This window comes from Heterodontus francisci, chromosome 36 (assembly GCF_036365525.1).
Source record: "Heterodontus francisci isolate sHetFra1 chromosome 36, sHetFra1.hap1, whole genome shotgun sequence".
Taxonomy (NCBI): Eukaryota; Metazoa; Chordata; class Chondrichthyes; order Heterodontiformes; family Heterodontidae; genus Heterodontus; species Heterodontus francisci.
Genome location: NC_090406.1, coordinates 48,151,243 through 48,170,988, shown reverse-complemented (window position 1 = coordinate 48,170,988; position 19,746 = coordinate 48,151,243). Strand labels below are relative to the sequence as shown.

At 44.5% G+C, this 19,746-nt stretch overlaps 1 protein-coding gene across 1 annotated transcript in view; it reads left to right on the top strand.

Annotated features, from left to right (window-relative positions):
- The window catches only part of slc35e1 (solute carrier family 35 member E1), a 72,191-nt gene that overhangs the window by 10,208 nt on the left and 42,237 nt on the right, over positions 1–19,746 (top strand). The window lies entirely within an intron of this gene.

Genomic DNA, 19,746 nt, shown 5'->3' with positions numbered 1-19,746 from the left:
AATTCAATTAAAAGCTAGTCTAATGGTAAAACCATTGTCGATTGTTGTAAAAACCCATCTGGTTCATTAATGTCCTTTAGGGAAGGAAATCTACCATCTTGGCTAGGTCTGGCCTACATGTGACCCCAGGCCCACAGCAATGTGGTTGACTCATCATGCCCCCTGAAATGGTCTAACAAGCCACTCAGTTCAAGGGCAGTTAGGGAATATTAAGGCACCTCATTGAAATGGGGTTTTAAAAAAAAATTCCAATTCTCTGCTTTCTGCCATTCCATTCCATCACTGTTCCAGAACAACCACATACTGCTGGACCCGATGAACTTGCTGAGATTCAGTGGACTTGGGATCCCACTTTTGATTGCTGTGCACTGACCTGCATGGCAGGTGACGACTCAATCAAGCTCCTCAGTGATGCGCGCCATGGTTAACTAGTCGACCAGGGATGAATAATGCCTACTTGAGCATGCTTTGGGTGGAGAGAGGGGCACATATGAACCCCTCTTCCCTTTTATGTGTTCACCTAACTGTATCCCATTCCCTTTTTCAAGGACCAGTTCAGGGCTGACGAACTGGGTGAGAATTCATTTGCTGTTTGTTTGGCCTGTGAGAGCTGGGCATGAGCATGTTGGATTGATCATCTTTTTTGGCTCCTCTCCGTTTGCTGTTTCCCTGTGTTGGTATAATCTGGGCATGTTCTGTGACATTGTGGTACAACACAGTGAAGAACTAATCATCACAGTACTCCAGATATTTTTGTATGCGCGCATCCATCCATCCTTCCTTCAGACTATGTATTTATGCGTAGGATTACCTAAAGAAAGAACATGCATTTCTATAGCACCTTTCATGACCTCAGAACATCCCAAAGCGCTTAACAGCCATTTAATTAATTTTCAAATTTATCCACTATAATGTAGGAAACGTGGCAACTAATTTGCATGCAAGGTCCCACAAACAGCAGTGTCATAGTTACCAGATAATCTGTTTTAATAATGTTGGTTGAGGGATAAATATTGATCAGGACACCGGGGAGGTCTCCCCTGCTTTTCTTCAAATTGCGCCACAAGACCTTTTAATGTCCACCTGAGGGGGCAGGCAGGACCTTGGTTTAATGTCTCATTCAAAAGGCGTCCTCTCCAAAGGTGCACTACTTTGGAATGTCGGCCTACATTTTGTGCTCAGGTCTCAGCATGGAAATTGAAGCTGCGACCTTCTGCCTCGAGGCTAGTGCTACCACTAAGCCACAGGCCCTGGAAGCATGTTCTATGGATCCAGAATAGCAGTGGCCTGGTGGACAGCTCACCCTTGGCCTGAGGATTTGTTTCTCTGCAGTATCAGTGACTGCCATGAATTTGCCACCACAAGGAGTGGTTAAGGGAAAAAATAGAAGTATATGCTGAAAGGGTTAGATGAAAAGGGATGTGGGGGGGGTGGTGGGATGTGAACCGTAAATGCGGTCATGGACCAGTTAGTTCAAATGGCCGATTTCTGTGCTGTACATTCAATGCAATTCTAAATGTGCCCTTCTTATAGTGGAAGTTGGTATTTTTCTCCAGTGCCAGTCTTTTTGTTGCACCCTGCTATGAAACATTAAATGGGTTATGTGCACAGAGTATCATTTTCGCTATTACTGCAGAAACAAAGCCTAATTAATTAATACCCTTTCATGTACCAGATCAACTCTACTGTGCTCTTACTGGCTGTGTCATTTTGGAATAACTTGTAGATTTTGTGTAAACTAAAACCTAATGGCCTGTAAAGTATAGATGTTATGATGTGCAGTATGGCTGTAATCGTGAGTTAAAGGCAAAAGTTTTAATTACTCATTAGATTGTCCGATTGGATTGGTGTTGAACAGAAATCCATAATTCTCAACATATTTTTTTTTTAACGGTCACAAGTAGGCTTTGGTATTGCCGCTAAAAGATGGGCTGAAAAATAATTTTCATCTCTTAAATCCTTCAACCCCAGATGTGCATCATGCTTTCCTTTTTGAGTTGCTGCTATCACCATGACACATCCATGCCTGAAAGAGACTGGCCAGCAAGAGGGCCTTCATTCAGTACAGGCAGGAAAAGCTTCTTCCTGTGCCAAAAAAAATCTGTGCTTCAGCCCATTTCGCTGCTTAAAGTGGACCACAAAATTCTGTCCAAGATAATTGCCAATCGGGTCAAGTCTGCTCGAGTTGGTGATTCACCCTGATCAGACCTGCACCGTACCCAGCAGGATGATCTCTGATAGCTTCGCACTTCTTCTTCATTGTTCTTTGGCCTCCTTGTCTCGAGAGACAATGGGTAAGCGCCTGGAGGTGGTCAGTGGTTTGTGAAGCAGCACCTGGAGTGGCTATAAAGGCCAATTCTAGAGTGACAGACTCTTCCACAGGTGCTGCAGATAAAATTGGTTGTCGGGGCTGTTACACAGTTGGCTCTCCCCTTGCGCTTCTGTCTTTTTTCCTGCCAACTGCTAAGTCTCTTCCACTCGCCACGCTGTTGCCTGCCAGCTCTGGCGATCGTTGGCAACTGACTCCCACGACTTGTGATCAATGTCACAGGACTTCATGTTGCGTTTGCTGACGTCTTTAAAGTGGAGACATGGACGGCCGGTGCGTCTGGTACCAGTAACGAGCTCGCTGTACAATGTGTCCTTGGGGATCCTGCCATCTTCCATGCAGCTCACATGGCCAAGCCATCTCAGGCGCCGCTGGCTTAGTAGAGTGTATATGCTGGGGATGTTGGCTGCCTCAAGGACTTCTGTGTTGGAGATACGGTCCTGTCACCTGATGCCAAGGATTCTCCGGAGGCAGCAAAGATGGAATGAATTGAGACGTCGCTCTTGGCTGATGTACATTGTCCAGGCCTCGCTGCCGCAGAGCAAGGTACTGAGGACACAGGCTTGATAAACTTGGACTTTTGTGTTCTGTGTCAGTGCGCCATTTTCCCACACTCTCTTGGCCAGTCTGGACATAGCAGAGGAAGCCTTTCCCATGCGCTTGTTTAATTCTGCATCGAGAGACAGGTTACTGGTGATAGTTGAGCCTAGGTAGGTGAACTCTTGAACCACTTCCAGAGTGTGGTCGCCGATATTGATGGATGGGGCATTTCTGATGTCCTGTCCCATGGTGTTCGTTTTCTTGAGGCTGATGGTTAGGCCAAATTCATTGCAGGCAGCCGCAAACCTGGCGATGAGTCACTGCAGACACTCTACAGTGTGAGATGTTACTGCAGCATCATCAGCAAAGAGGAGTTCCCTGATGAGGACTTTCCGTACTTTGGACTTCGCTTTTAGACAGGCAAGGCTGAACAACCTTGCCACCTGACCTTGTGTGGAGGAAAATTCCTTCTTCTGAAGACTTGAACGCATGTGAGAGCAGCAGGGAGAAGAAGATCCCAAACAGTGTAGGTGCCAGAACACAGCCCTATTTCACGCCGCTCAGGATTGGAAAGGGGTCTGATGAGGTGCCGCTATGCTGAATTGTGCCTTTCATATTGTCATGGAATGAGGTGATGATACTTAGTAGCTTTGGTGGACATCCAATCTTTTCTAGTAGTCTGAAGAGACCACGTCTGCTGACAAGGTCAAAGGCTTTGGTGAGATCAATGAAAGCAACGTAGAGGGGCATCTGTTGTTCATGGCATTTCTCTTGTAGCTGTCGAAGGGAGAACAGCATGTCAATGGTGGATCTCTCTGCTCGAAAGCCACACTGTGCCTCAGGGTAGACACGCTCAGCCAGCTTCTGGAGCCTGTTTAAGGCGACACGAGCGAAGACTTTCCCCACTATGCTGAGCAGGGAGATTCCACGGTAGTTGTTGCAGTCACCGCGGTCACCCTTGTTCTTATAGAGGGTGATGATATTGGCATCGCGCATGTCCTGTGGTACTGCACCCTCGTCCCAACACAGGCAAAGCAGTTCGTGCAGTGCTGAAAGTATAGCAGGCTTGGCACTCTTGATGATTTCAGGGATAATGCCGTCCTTCCTAGGGGCTTTTCCGCTGGCTAGAGAATCAATGGCATCATTGAGTTCTGATTTTGTTGGCTGTACGTCCAGCTCATCCCTGACTGGCAGAGACAGAGCTGCATTGAAGGCGGTCTCAGTGACAGCAGTCTCCCTGGAGTACAGTTCTACGTAGTATTCCACCCAGCGGTCCATTTGCTTGCATTGGTCAGTGACCTGCACCGTACCTCTGCATCTCTGATAGCGTCGCACTACTCGGATACAATGGCCTATGTGCAGGACAGGAGGGTGGATACTTGCCTCACCAGCTTGTACCAGGAGAAGGCTTTTGACAGAATATCTCACACACATACATGATGAACGTGCTCTCCAAAATGGGGTTAAGGAGGGAAACTGCAATTGGATTCAACTGCTCTGCACAAATTTCAGTAGTACAGTTCAATCAATAGGTGGGAATCGGAAAACTTTCCGATCAAATCTGGAGTCAGGCAAGGCTGTCCTCTCTCCTCTGTCTTGTTAATGTGTATATTGAACCTTCTGCAGAGCTCGTCAGAAAGGACGTGGGCATAAGAAGGGTGATGATCCCAAGCAGCAGAGGTGCTCAGGTCAAAGCCTCCCTGTACCTGGACGATGTTGGGTCTTGTACTCGGTTCTGTTGTAGGTTTGCAACTGATGAGCGTCTGTGACCAGTTTGAACTGACCTTGAGGGCCAAAGGAAATTGCAGCAAGTGCAAGGCCATATTCTGTGGAAACTGGGTTGACCGATCCTTTTTCCTCTTCACAGTCAGGTCAGACTGCCCGAAGCTTTGGGATTAGGGTTTGTAGAGGTCACGGTATGTGCCAAAAATGTTTGACCTGGAATGTAGATGTATATTGTAAATATAAGCTGCGATTGTAAGTTTAGCAAGGCACCTCAGAGTGCCACATATTGAAAGAAACTGATCTGTATTGCACTTTATATAGTGTCAGATTTGAACTGTTGTAATGTACGTTTACAATTTTTGTGAATAAAGTATATTTTTTGACAAAGAAACCTCTTTGCTTCTAGCTCAAGCTGAATATAGTAAGATTAATCCTACAGTCTGCTCAATATGTGATTCCAGACCCACACCAACATGGTTGACTCTTAACAGCCCTCTGAAGTGGCCTAGCAAACTTCTTAATTGTTTCAAACCACTATCATTTTTTCCAGGCAACCTGCAATTCCTGTGCCATGTGAGAACTTCAGGACTCTTCATGTGTCTTGGGCAGGAAGTGTCTCCTGCCACTTCAGCTTGAGCTCAGGATTTCTGAGCTTGAGGGGCAGCTGGGATCACAGAGTTTCCTGGATCATATGTTCCAGGAGGTGGTCACCCCACAGGCAGTAGAAATTCTGGAATAGTAGGAGGGTGACCATTCAGAAGAGGCAGGAAGTGCAGGAACCTTTGGAGTCTGTGCTACTCTCAAACTGGTACTCAGCTTTGGAGACTGCTGGGCTTGACGACGCCTTGAAGGAGTGCAGTCCAGACCATGGTACCAATAGGCTTGGTACTGTACAGGAGGGTGCAGAAATGCAGTTGTTATAGGTGATTCCATAGTCAGGGGGTCAGATAAGGCATTTCTGTAACTGTTATTGTGAGTCCTGCATGGTCTGTTGCCTCCCTGGTGCCATGGAGAGGATGCAAGGTATTCTGCAAAGGATAGGGAGTGAGCCAGAAGTTGTGGTACACATTGGTACCAATGACATAGTAAGGACAGGTATTGAGGTTCTGCAGTCAGATTTTCAGAAGATGGGGAGGAAGTCAAAGAGTAGGACCTTGAAGACAGTTATCTCTGGATTACCGCGAGTGCCAAGCGCTAGCGAGAGTAGAAATATAGGGAGGATCAATGCGTAGCTTGAAGCATGGTGCAGGAGGGAGAGTTTTAGATTCCTGGGGCATTAGGACCAGTTCTGGGGCAGAAGGCACCTATTCAGAAGAGACGGGTTGCACCTCAACAGGACTGGGACCAATGTCCTCATGGGTAGATACACTAGTGTGGTTCAGGAGCGTTTTAACTAAATTGGCAGGGGGAATCGGCACCAGCTTATAGAATAGAAAAGAGGAATAAGGTGCATAATGTGAGACCACTGGACAGTACTAGAGAAGGGAGTAGTTCCATATTGGATAGGAGCAGACTGAGAAGGGCTACAAGGAATGCACAGACAGGATTACAATGCTTGTATGTAAATGCACAAAGTGTGGTGAAAAAGGTTGGTGAGCTACAAGCACAAATAGCAGTATGGGAATATGATGTTGTGGCACTAACAGAAATGTGGCTTAAAAATGTGAGAACTGTGTCTTTAATGTACCAGGATATAAAGTGTTCAGAAAAGATGGAGAAGGAAAAAAGGGAGGTGGGATGGCAGTACTGATTGGGGGAAGACATTGTTGTGTTGGAAAGGGAGGATGTCCTTGAGGGGGCAATGACAGAATCCATTTGGTTGGAATAGAGAAACAAAAAGGATTTGATCACACTACTAGGGGTATTCTGTAGGCCTCCAAATAGTGAGAGAGGAGCAAATCTGCAGGGAGATCAGTGATGTGCAAGAATTATAGAATGATATTGGGGGATTTTAATTACCCAAGTATCGATTTGGGATAATTTTAGGGGAAAGGAATTTCTGAAATGTATTCAGGCGAACTTCCTTGATCAGTATGTTCTCAGCCCAACGAGAGAAGAGTCATTGATGGACCTGGTGCTGGGAAATGAGGTGGACCAAGGGTCTGGCAGGGAGCACTTGCATAAGAGTGATCATATAAGTTTTAGATTAGTAATGCAGAAAAGCAAAGAACGAAATAAGGTAGAACGCCTAGATTGGAAGCAGGCTAATTTCAACATGCTGAGAAGGGATCTATCCAGGGTAATATGGAACCTAAGTCTGACAGGAAGAGCTGTATTAGAACAATGGGTTATTTTTAAGGAAGAGATGCTTCAGGTACAAGCTAAGAACATTCCAACAAGGGCAAAAGGTAAAGGAACCAAAAACAGTGCTGCTTGAATGGCAAGTGAGGTAGAGATTATGGTAAAACAAAAGAGGTGTATGATGCATGTCAGGTGAATTCTTCACATGAGAACCAGGCCAAATACAATAAATTGAGAGGGGAGGTGAAGAGGAAAATAAAACTGGCAAAGCAAGAATATGAGAATAAAATGACCGTCAACATAAAAGGGAACTCAAAAATCTTCCACCAACATGTAAATAGTAAGTGGGGTGGTAAGAGGTGGAGTGGGGCCTATTGGTGTCAAAGGGGGTAATATATGCTTAGAGGCGCAGGGCAAGTCTTTAACATACTTAGTCAACACTGATGTAAAGTATTCATTAAAGAATTGGAATCTGACAAAATATCGGTAGAAGTGGAGGGAGTAGAGGAAATGGATCGGGTAAAAATTGAGGGGGAAGGTAGTAATAAAGGTTGGCTGTGCTTAGGGTAGATAAGTCACCCGGTCTGGATGGCTTGCATCTCAGGTTGCTAAAGGAAGAGGGGATGGAGATAGCGGAAGGGCTTGCCATAATCTTCCAATCTTCCCTGGATACTGAGGGGGTACCAGAAGGATTGGAGAGTGACAAACGTGATGCCCTTATTCAAGGGTGTAGGGACACTCTTATTATCTACAGGCCAGTTAGTTTAACATTAGTGGTGGGTAAGGTTTGAGAAACAATAACCGGGGGAAAAATATCAACAGACACTTGGAGAGGTTTGTGTTAATTAAGGATAGCTAGCACAAATTTGTAAAAGGCAGATCTTGCTTGACTAATCTGGTTGATGACAGGAATGTGGTGGATGGTGTTTATATGCATTTTAAGAAGGTGTTTGATGAGATACCACATAAAAGGCTCATGGCATAGGAGGGTCAGTGTCCAGTTGGATAAAAGATTGGCTTAAGGACAGAAAACAGCGTAAATGGTTGTTTTTCAGACTAGAGGATGGTAGATAGTGGTGCTCCCCAAGATTCAATGCTAGGACCACTGCTTTTTTTTGTATTCCAAGATCCAAGTCATTTATATATAGCAGAGTAGAAACTCAAAATTTGCCAATGACACCAAACCTGGAGGTGTGGCAAACAGTGTGGTTGATATGAACTGTCTGCAACAGGATGTAGATAGGTTAGCAGATTGGGCAGACAGGTGGCAGATGGAATTAATATTGACAAGTGTGAGCTGATGCATTTTGGTAGAAGGAATAGGGAGAGGCAGTATATACTTCATAGAGCAATTCTAAAGACTGTGCGGGAACAGAGGGACCTGAGGATGCAAGGGCATCGATCTTTTGAAGGTGGCAGGACATACTGAGAGAGTGGTTCGTAAAGCATATGCTCTTGGGCTTCATAAATAGAGGCATTGAGTACAAAAGCAGGGAAGATATCCTGAACCTTTTATAAAGCTCTGGTTAGGCCCCAACTAGAGTATTGCATCCAGTTCTGGTCACCACACTTTAAGGAGACATGAGAGTCCTTGAGAGGGTGCAGAGGCAATTTACCAGAGTGGTTCCAGGGATGGGGGATTTTATTTACATGGTTAGGTTGGAATATACAAATTAGGAGCAGAAGTAAGCCATTCAGTCCCTCTAGCCTTCTGTGCCATTCAGTCCCTCTAGCCTGCTGTGCCATTCAATAAGATCATGGCTGATCTGTTTGCGTTTTGAATTTCACTCTGCCATCTATCCCCGATAACCTTTGATTCCCTTGCCTAACAAGAATCTATCTACCTCCGCCTTAAAAATAATCAATGACCCCGCCTCTGCTAACTTCTGAGGCAGAGTGTCCTAAAGTCGCACAACCCTCAGAGAAAAAAAAATTCTCCTCATCTCTGTTCTAAACGTCCACATCCCATGAATGAATTAAAAAAGCTCCCTAACAGCAGTTACTCACCAACCAATAACCTTGTGCCTTTCCTGTGATGTCACTGTTCACTTTTTTCCAAACTCAGGTGCACCTGGACTCCTGTCCGCTGATCTCTGGAAGATAAGCGCTGTAGGCAGCGATCCTCTGGCTTTATTTAACTGCTCCCTGCTCAGTGTTCTTCCCGTAGGTCTGCTCCTGTCCGCTACTCTCCTGAAAGTTAAATGCTGTAGGCCGCAATCCTCGGGCTTTATTTAACTGCTCCCCACTCCGTGTTTCCCCCCGCAGGTCCGCTTCTGTCTGCTGCTGTCCCAGAAGGAAAGGAAAAGCTGGGGTTGTTCTCCTTAGAACAAAGGAAATTGAGGAGCAATTTAATAGAGATGTACAACATTATGACTGGCTTAGATAAGTTTGACCAGGAAAAGATTCCCATTAACTAATGGTACAAGGACTAGGGGACATAGATTGATGGTTTTGGGCAAGAGATGCTGGGGGAATATGAAAGAGAGCTTTTTTACACTGCAGGTGGTAATAACTCACTGCCCACAAGGGCGATGGAAGCAGAGACAATGACTTTAGAAGGAAATTGAATGGTCACTGGAAGGAAATAAACTTGCAGGAATCGAGCGGGGGGTTGGTGGGACTGATTGGATAGCTCCTTGGAGAGCTGGCATGGACTCGATGAACCGATTGGCTGCCTTTTGTGCAGTAAATGACTGTGTGTCTCTCTGCAATCATTGGACTGTCCTGTTAGCAACGCTTACATCTCAAGAGTAAATTTTTAAAAGTCTTACATTCTGATGTTCAAAAGCACCTTAAATACTCATGCAATTCATTATAACTGTCTATACAATTTTTAAATCATTCAGTGATCTAAACCGGTGGTGTCTTACCAAAGCAGTATCAGCAGTGCGTGTACTGGGGTCTTGGCAGCTATTCTGTTTAATATGAATATAAGGAAGAAACCAACTTGCCCATTCAGACATGGTGCAGTATACTAGCTCCCAATCCCCTGGGAGAGAGAACAAAATTTTTTTTAAAAACAGGCCATTTAAACGGAAGGGGAAGCTCTGGGATATTGCTGAAAAATAACCAAGCAAGCTCCAGGAGACTGTAGTTATTGATACCAATAATCCTAGCTACCCCTCACATACCTAAGATGCACCCCACTCTTGTGAGCTTGTCCAATTCCCCTTTGAAGGCCAGAAGTGAATCCATACTCACCTCCCACTCCGATATCTTTTCCAGTGTGTGATGGAGTGCAAAAGGAAATACTTCTGACCTCTAACAACCCGGTGCATGAGAATTGAGTACCATGATGGTAGGGAAGTGGTTAATGGATAGCAATTAAATACTTTGTGGAACAGAATGACAGCCTGCGAAAATAAGGAAAATCAGAAGTGTCTGTGTGTCCCTGTGATTGTTTATCTGGATTGGAAGGTGTTGATTTGTCCTTGTGCCACTTACTTGTTCTGCCATATCTGCCACTTCATGAAATATAATTCAAATTGTCGCTTCGTAGTACAGAATTTGAGTATTGCTGAAAAAAGAGACATGCTTTCGAAGCTTTTCATCTTGCACTCGTCAGGACAGGTGCAAGAATACCAAATTTCAAAGGGAGCAACAATTTATGCTGTGAGAAAAGGGATGCTGATTGGTAGGCAAGTTGACTCTGGTTGAGTTGTTGCCATGGAGAATGCACCAGGGAACTCCTGTACCCCACGCTTTGTTTAATTCAAAAAGGGGCAATGTCTGAACATGTTCCTTTTGTCTGCAGAGGATAGGTCCTTGCGTATGAATATATGTAGTTTCTAGCAAGCGTAAGTGAGCCACATTGCAAGCCCGACTTATAATCTTAAATTGGTTGTTAGTGTAATTCTCAGCACATTCAGGATTGTTCAATATGTGCTGTCCAATCACAGAATCAAGTCTAGCGTTAGATATTGTGTTCTGAGTTTTGCAAGTATGGGCTGGTTGAGTACGGTCATTACTCAGTCTAATGCGAACAGCTGTTTGATTCATAGGAACATTGAAAATAGAAGCAGGAGTCGGCCATTCGGCCCCTCGAGTCTGCTTTGCCTTTCAGCTAGATCATGGTTGATGATCTACCTCAACGCCATTTCCCTGCACCTCTTCATGCCTTTAATATTAGAAATCTATCGATCTCTGTCTTGAATATATTCAATGACTGAGCCTCCGCAGCCCCTGGGGTAGAGAAGTCCAAAGATTCACCGCACTCTGAGTGAAGAAATTCCTCCTCATCTCAGTCCAAAATGGCCTATCCCTTATTCTGCGACTGTGTCCCCGGGTTCTAGGTCCCCAGCCAGGGGAAACGTCCTTCCTGTCTAGCCCTGTAAGAATTTTGTATGTTTTAATGAGGACCTCTCATTCTTCTAAACTCGAGAGAATACAGGCCCAGCCTCCTCAATCTCCCCTTATAGGACAATTCCACCATCTCAGGAATTAGTCTGCTGAATCTTCATTGCACTCCCTCAATGGCAAGTATATCCTTCCTTAGCTAAGGAGACCAAAACTGTACACAATACTCCAGGTGCAGTCTCACCAAGGCACTATACAATTGCAACGCGACTTCTTTACTCCTGTACTCAAATCCTCTTGCAATAAAAGCCAACATACTACTTGCCTTCCCAGTTGCTTGCTGCACCTGCATGTTAGCTTGCAGTGACTCATTGACAAGGACACCCAGGTCCCTTTGGATATCAACACTTCCCAATCTCTCAACACTTAAGAAATACTCTGCATTTCTGTTTTTCCTACCAAAGTGGATAACTTCACATTTTTCCACATTATATTCCCTCTGCCATGTTCCTGTCCACTCACATAGCCTGTCTAAATCCCCTTGAAGGCTCTTTGGATCCTCCTCACAACTCTCATTCCCATTTAGTTTTGTGTCATCAGCAAAATTGGAAATATTACATTTGGTCCCCACATCCAAATCATTGATATAGGTTATGAATAGCTGGGGTCCAAGCACTGATCCTTGCAGTACCCCACTAGTCACAGTCTGCCAACCTGAGAATGACCAGTTTATTCCTACTCTCTGTTTCCTGTCCGTTAACCAATTCTCAATCCATGCCAGTATGTTACCCGCAATCCCATGTGCTCTAATTTTGTTTACTGACCTTTTGTGTGGGACCTTATCGAAAGCCTTTGAAAATCCAAATACACCACATCCACTGATTTCCCCCTTATCCATTCTACTATTTACATCCTCAAAAAAAACTCCCAGGTTTGTCAAACATGATTTCCCTTTCATAAATCCATGTTGACCCTGCCCAGTCCTACCATTATTTCTAAATGTCCAGTTATCACATCCTTTATAATAGATTCTAGCATTTTTCCCTACTACTGATGTCAGGTTAACAGGTCTGTAGTTCCCCGTTTTGTGTCTGCCTCCTTAAACAGTGGGGTGACATTTGCTACCTTCCAATCCGCAGGAACTGTTCCAGAATCTATAGAATTTTGGAAGATGACCACCAATGCATCCACTATCTCTTTAGCCACCTCTTTGAACGCTCTGGGATGTAGATCATCAGGTCCAGGTGATTTACCAACTTTCAGTCCCATTAATTTCTCCAGTACTACTTTTTTTGTACTAATACTAATTTCTTTCAGTTCCCCATTCACGCTAGTCCCTTGGTTCTCTAGTATTTCTGGGAAATGTTTTGTATCTGAAGATACAAAGATTTGAAGACAGACACAAAGTATTTGTTTAGTTTCTCTGTCAGTCATTGGAAATTTACTATTCTTGCGTCCGTCTTTGAGTGCAAGACAAAAAGCTTCGACAGCATGTCTGTTTTCTCAGCAATACATCATTCACATTTTTTTAAAAATTTGAACTTTAGACTCAAATACTGGGCAGGGCAAGATATGAAAAGAAACTTGCAAGGAATATCAAAATCAGCACCGCAGCCTCACAGCTCCAGGGACCCGGGTTCGATTCTGGGTACTGCCTGTGCGGAGTTTGCAAGTTCTCCCTGTGACCGCGTGGGTTTTCGCCGGGTGCTCCGGTTTCCTCCCACAGCCAAAGACTTGCAGGTGATAGGTAAATTGGCTGTTGTAAATTGCCCCTAGTGTAGGTAGGTGGTAGGGAAAATGGGATTACTGTAGGGTTAGTATAAATGGGTGGTTGTTGGTCGGCACAGACTCGGTGGGCCAAAGGACCTGTTTCAGTGCTGTATCTCTCAAAAAAAAATTACTTAAGGAAAAAGGTGATGGGAGCAATCTGCACCCCATGAAAATTGATAATGAAAATAAGGAAATGCCGGACCTCCCAAGCGTTATGAACGCTGGACTTTGAAGTATGGTTATGTTTTAAGAACTGTGATCTTTAATGTCGTATAAAATGGATATTTGGAGGAAACATATGACATCTCACGAGTTTTGCCTAGGGACAAGTCTTGGTCACCATGAGAGCAAGGAACCCAGATGAAAGATCCTTTTGAAAGCAGGATACATGTTTGTAAAACCTAAAGAACAATGGGCGGCACAGTGGCGCAGTGGTTAGCACCGCAGCCTCACAGCTCCAGCAACCCAGGTTCAATTCTGGGTACTGCCTGTGTGGAGTTTGCAAGTTCTCCCTGTGTCTGCGTGGGTTTTCTCCGGGTGCTCCGGTTTCCTCCCACAAGCCAAAAGACTTGCAGGTTGGTAGGTAAATTGGCCAATATAAATTGCCCCTTGTATAGGTAGGTGGTAGGGAAATATAGTGACAGGTGGGGCTGTGGTAGGAATATGGGATTAGTGTAGGATTAGTATAGATTGGTGGTTGATGGTCGGCACAGACTCGGTGGGCTGAAGGGCCTGTTTCAGTGCTGTATCTCTTACATAAAAAAAAAATTTGTTTCGCTCTCCCAGACTGTCAAATGCAGATTTGAGTTGCAATCTATAACACCTGGTAGCAAAGGAAGGCCCAGGTGGTTTTGCTATGGTCAGATTTATGGTCTCTGAGAATTGTCAAAAGCAAACAACTATTGACTTTTCTTCTGGATAAATTCAAGAGGCTTTCCTAGGTCTTGAGGCTGAGAGGAAGAACAGCAGTCAGCTGTGCAGCCTAAAGAGAGAGAGAGAGGTCTGTGGGCTGTTTCTGGGGAGACAGCTGCTCTAAACACTGATACATCAGAAGGCTGCTAAGATTTGAACCCAGTTCAAAGGCTTGAGGTTTGCGAAGGAGAAAAGACCAACTGGGTCATCAGAGGATTGCCTTATTAACGGAAGTCCAGCTGAGTGTGCTCGGAAGAAATGAGCGAAGAGGATATTGGCTTTGAGAAGGACACTGGGAGATCCAACCCATTCGAGCTGGGAAGAGTTTGGGACTTTTAAATGCAAGAATACCTTTTCAATGAGAACACAGATGTATAAATGTGTTGGGTTTGAACTGTGTTCATTTATTGAGAAATACCTTTCTCTAATTTAGTGTATTGGGTACTATTAAATATTGTTTAGTTAATGTTGCTTTTTAGTTTAGTTATAGTAAAAGTCTTAAGTGAAATCTTGTGCGATTCTTTAATCGGTCACTGGGAAGTTCATATCTCTTGTTTTAAAGTAAGCAGTCTCTGCTGAGATCATACATAAGAAAATGAATATTGAATCAAGGATGGCACTCACCAAAGTTAATGCAAGCGAAGTAACAGTATTGAAAATAATGGCACCAAAGATTAACATCACTAGGACCAAGTGTTCACTATCCCAGCATTTTGAAGGAAGTAGGGGAGAGCTAACTATAATTGTCCAAAGTTATCTTGATTCGGGAACCGTTCCTCTAGATTGGAAGGTTGTATGTGTCACTCCACTATGTAAGAAGGGCGGGAGAGGGAATCCGGGGAGTTATAGACCAGTTAGCCTAACATCTGTTATTGGGAAATTGCTGGAGTCTATAATTAAGGATAGAATGACTGATCACCTTAAAGTTTTCAGCTGATCAAAGGGAACAAGCATGGATTTATAAAGGGTCATGTTAAGTTCCAGAAAGCTTGTTGTGGAAGGATGATGCTGGAGACCATCTTTACTCCGTTTCACATTTATTGTACAGAGTAAAAAGGATTACAAACAAGTTTCTCCTCACTCAAATAAAAACAAGAAGTGCTGGAAATAGTCAGCAGGTCAGGCAACATCTGTGGAGAGAGAAGCAGAGTTAAGTTTCAGGTCTGTGACCTTTCATCAGAATTCACTCTCCTCACTCAAAACCTTCACTCAGTAAGTATCTCCTTATAAGTGCTCAAGTAAGACCCCTGTTAACACCCTCCATCTACATATAATTAAACAAATTGATAAACAATTAACAGGTCGCTCATGCCTGACAAACCTGATTTGAATTTTTTGAAGAGGTGACTAAAGTAATGGACAGGGAAATGTCTATAGATGTTACTTATATGGGCTTCCAGAAGCTATTTGATAAAGTCCCTTAGAAGAGACTGTTGACTAAAGCTGAAGCTCATGGAATTGAAGACAAATTATTGACCTGGTTAGAAAATTAGCAATAAAAAAAACGAAATACTTTCATTCAGATAGCACCTTTCATGACCACCAGACCCCTCTGCAACCAATGAAGTACTTTCTGAAGTGTTCCCACAACACTGGGGAAACTAGGCAGCCAATTTTGTGTACAGCAAACTCCCACAAATAGCAATGTAACCGGGATCTGTTTTTTGTGATGTTGATTGAGTGATGTTCCGCAGGGTTCAGTGTTGGGTCCCCTGCTTTTTGTAGCATATATTAACGATTTGAATGTAAAAGTAGGGGGCATTATCAAGAAGTTTGCAGATGACACAAAGATTGGCTGTGTGGTAAATAGCGAGGAGAATAGCTGTAGGCTGCAGGAAGATATTAATGGTCTGGTCAGATGGGCAGAGAAGTGGCACCTTAAACCTATGTCCCCTAGTAACTGACTCTTCCACCCTGGGAAAAAGCTTCTGACTATCCACTCTGTCCATGCCGCTCATAACGTTGTAAACCTCTATCATGTCGCCCCTCCACCTCCGTCGTTCCAGTGAAAACAATCCGAGTTTTTCCAACCTCTCCTCATAGCTAATGCCCTCCAGGCCAGGCAACATCCTGGTAAACCTCCTCTGTACCCTTTCCAAAGCCTCCACGTCCTTCTGGTAGTGTGGCGACCAGAATTGCACGCAATATTCTAAGTGTGGCCTAACTAAGGTTCTGTACAGCTGCAGCATGACTTGCCAATTTTTATACTCTATGCCCCGACCAATGAAGGCAAGCATGCCGTATGCCTTCTTGACTACCTTATCCACCTGCGTTGCCACTTTCAGTGACCTGTGGACCTGTACGCCCAGATCTCTCTGCCCGTCAATACTCCTAAGGGTTCTGCCATTTACTGTATACTTCCCACCTGCATTGGACCTTCCAAAATGCATTACCTCACATTTGTCTGGATTAAACCCCATTTGCCATTTCTCCGCCCAAGTCTCCAACCGATCTATATCCTGCTATATCCTCTGACAATCCTCATCATTATCCGCAACTCCACCAACCTTTGTGTCGTCCGCAAACTTACTAATCAGACCAGCTACATTTTCCTCCAAATCATTTATATATACTACAAACAGCAAAGGTCCCAGCACTGATCCCTGCGGAACACCACTAGTCACATCCCTCCATTCAGAAAAACACCCATCCACTGTTACCCTCTGTCTTCTGTGACTGAGCCAGTTCTGTATCTGTCTTGCCAGCTCACCTCTGATCCCGTGTGACTTCACCTTTTGCACCAGTCTGCCATGCGGGACCTTGTCAAAGGCTTTACTAAAGTCCATATAGACAACATCCACCGCCCTTCCCTCATCAATCATCTTCGTCACTTCCTCAAAAAACTCAATCGAATTAGTAAGACACGACCTCCCCTTCACAAAACCATGCTGTCTCTCGCTAATAAGTTCGTTTGTTTCCAAATGGGAGTAAATCCTGTCCCGAAGAATCCTCTCTAATAGTTTCCCTACCACTGACGTAAGGCTCACCGGCCTATAATTTCCTGGATTATCCTTACCACCCTTCTTAAACAAAGGAACAACATTGGCTATTCTCCAGTCCTCTGGGACCTCACCTGTAGCCAATGAGGATGCAAAGATTTCTGTCAAGGCCCCAGCAATTTCTTCCCTTGCCTCCCTCAGTATTCTAGGGTAGATCCCATCAGGCCCTGGGGACTTATCTACCTTAATGCTTTGCAAGACACCCAACACCTCCTCCTTTTTGATAATGAGATGATGGAGACTATCTGCACTCCCTCCCTTCCCTAGGCTCATCATCCACCAAGTCTTTCTCCTTGGTGAATACTGATGCAAAGTACTCATTTAGCACCTCACCCATTTCCTCTGGCTCCACACATAGATTCCCATCTCTGTCCTTGAGTCAGCCAACCCTTTCCCTGGTTACCCTCTTGCTCTTTATATATGTATAAAAAGCCTTGGGATTTTCCTTAATCCTGTTTGCCAATGACTTTTCATGACCCCTTTTAGCCCTCCTAACTCCTTGCTTAAGTTCCTTCCTACTGTCTTTATATTCCTCAAGTGCTTCATCTGTTCCTAGCCTTCCAGCTCTTACAAATGGCTTTCTCTTTTTGACTAGGCTCACTCGTTGGTTAGGCCACAACTTGAGTACTGTGTGCAGTTCTGGTCACAGGATATAATTGCACTAGAGAGAGTACAGAGGAGATTTACGAGGGTGTTGCCAGGACTGGAAAAATGCAGCCATGAGGAAAGATTGGAACAGAGAAGGTTGAGGGGCGATCCAGTTGAAATGTACAAAATTTTGAGGCGTCTGGTTAGAGTGGAGGTGAAGGGTCCTATTCACTTTAGCAGAGAGCTCAGTGATGAGGGGCATAGATTTAAAGTGATTGTTAGAAAAATTAGAGCGGAAATGAGGAAAAACGTTTTCACCCAGAGGGTGGTGGGGATCTGGAACTCACTGCCTGAAAGGATAGTTGAGGCAGAAACCCTCAACTCATTCAAAAGGAGTCTGGATATGCACCTCAAGTGCTGTAAACTGCAGGGCTACGGATCAAATGCTGGAAGGTGGGATTAGAATAGATAGATCGTTTTTCAGCCAGCAGAGACACGATGGGCCAAGTGGCCTGTTTCTGTGCCTTAAACTTCCTATGATTCTATGAGGTACTGGTATCAGACCCACCGGCCGTCCATGTCTCCGCTTTAAAGACGTCTGCAAACGCGACATGAAGTCCTGTGACATTGATCACAAGTCGTGGGAGTCAGTTGCCAGTGATCGCCAGAGCTGGCGGGCAGCCATAAAGGCGGGGCTAAAGTGTGGCGAGTGGAAGAGACTTAGCAGTTGGCAGGAAAAAAGACAGAAGCGCAAGGGGAGAGCCAACTGTGTAACAGCCCCGACAACCAATTTTATCTGCAGCACCTGTGGAAGAGTCTGTCACTCTAGAATTGGCCTTTATAGCCACTCCAGGTGCTGCTTCACAAACCACTGACCACCTCCAGGCGCTTACCCATTGTCTCTCGAGACAAGGAGGCCAAAGAAGAAGAAGATTCTGTGAGGGATAAGTACTGACCAGGACACTGGGGATAACTCCCCTGCTCTTCGAAATAGTGACATGGGACATGAGAGGGCAGATAGGGGCCCGGTTTAACATCAGTACTGCACTGGAGTGTCATCCTTGATTTTTGTGCTTAAGTCCTGGAGTGCTTCTGACGCAGAGGGAAGAGTGCTACCAGCTGAGCCACAGTTGCCAAGGGAGACAGAGTAGGGATAATGGGCAGTTAGGTTACACATCAGCCATCTCACGGAATGGCCATGCAGGCTTAAGGGGCTAACTCCTGTTTCTATATTTTAAAATTCTCCATTTCTTCTGCACCATATTTCGCATGTACTTGTTTTATGAGGGGTGGGGCATCAAATTGATTGAAAGGTTCGATACAGTCTGAAAAGAAACTATTTATTTAAACTGGGCCTGTGTTTACTGTTCATTAAATGTAGACAAAGTGGAGCTGACCAAATCCTTTTACTAGTGGCAATAGAATTATCAGTTGCAGTTTGTGTGTGTGTGGGGAAATGTAAATTGAAGCTCTGTTTTTTGACTACACAATCTTTCACCTATGTAACACATTAAAAAAATGCTTCAAGGAGCATTATCAAACAAATTTTGACACAAAGCCACATAAAGGTATTGGGACAAGTAACCAACAGCTTGGCCAACAAAGTAGGTTTTAAGAGTTGGCTTAAATGAAGGGCGATGAAGAAGTGTAGAGAGGGAATTCCAGAGCTTGGAGCCTAGGCAGCTGAACACATGGCCACCAGTGGTGGAGTAATGGAAATCTGGGATGCATAAGAGGCCAAAATTGGAGGAATTCAGCAATCTCGTATGGCGGGAGATGCGAAGCTACAGAGGGTTTGAAAACAAGGATGAAAATTTTAAAAATCAAGGGGTTGATGGACCTAGAGCCAAGGACATTAGAGGGGTGCAAAGGTTATAGAGTAGTTATTAATGGTGACTTTACTTTTCCAAATATAGACTGGGATAATAGTGTCAAGGGCAGAGAGTGGAAAGAGTTTCGAAAGGTTTTTCAGGAGAATTTTTTTACATCAGTCTGTTTCCAGTCTGACAAGGAAGGAGGCATTGCTGGATCAGGTTTTGTGGAATGGTGTAGATCAAGTGTCAGTAGGGGAACCTTTTGGGGACAGTGATCATAGTATCAGTAGTTAACTGTAGAAAAGGACAAGGAGCAACCCATTGTAAAAGTTAATTGAGGGAGAACCAATTTCAATGGGGTGAAAATGGATCTGGCCCAAGTAAATTGGAATCAAAGATTGACAGGCAAAACTGTAATTGAACAAAGGCTACCTTTAAAGAGCAGATAGTTTGGGTACAGTCGAGGTACATTCCCCCGAGGGGGAAGGTAGGACAAACCAAACCGGAGCTCCCTGGATGACAAAAGAAAGTA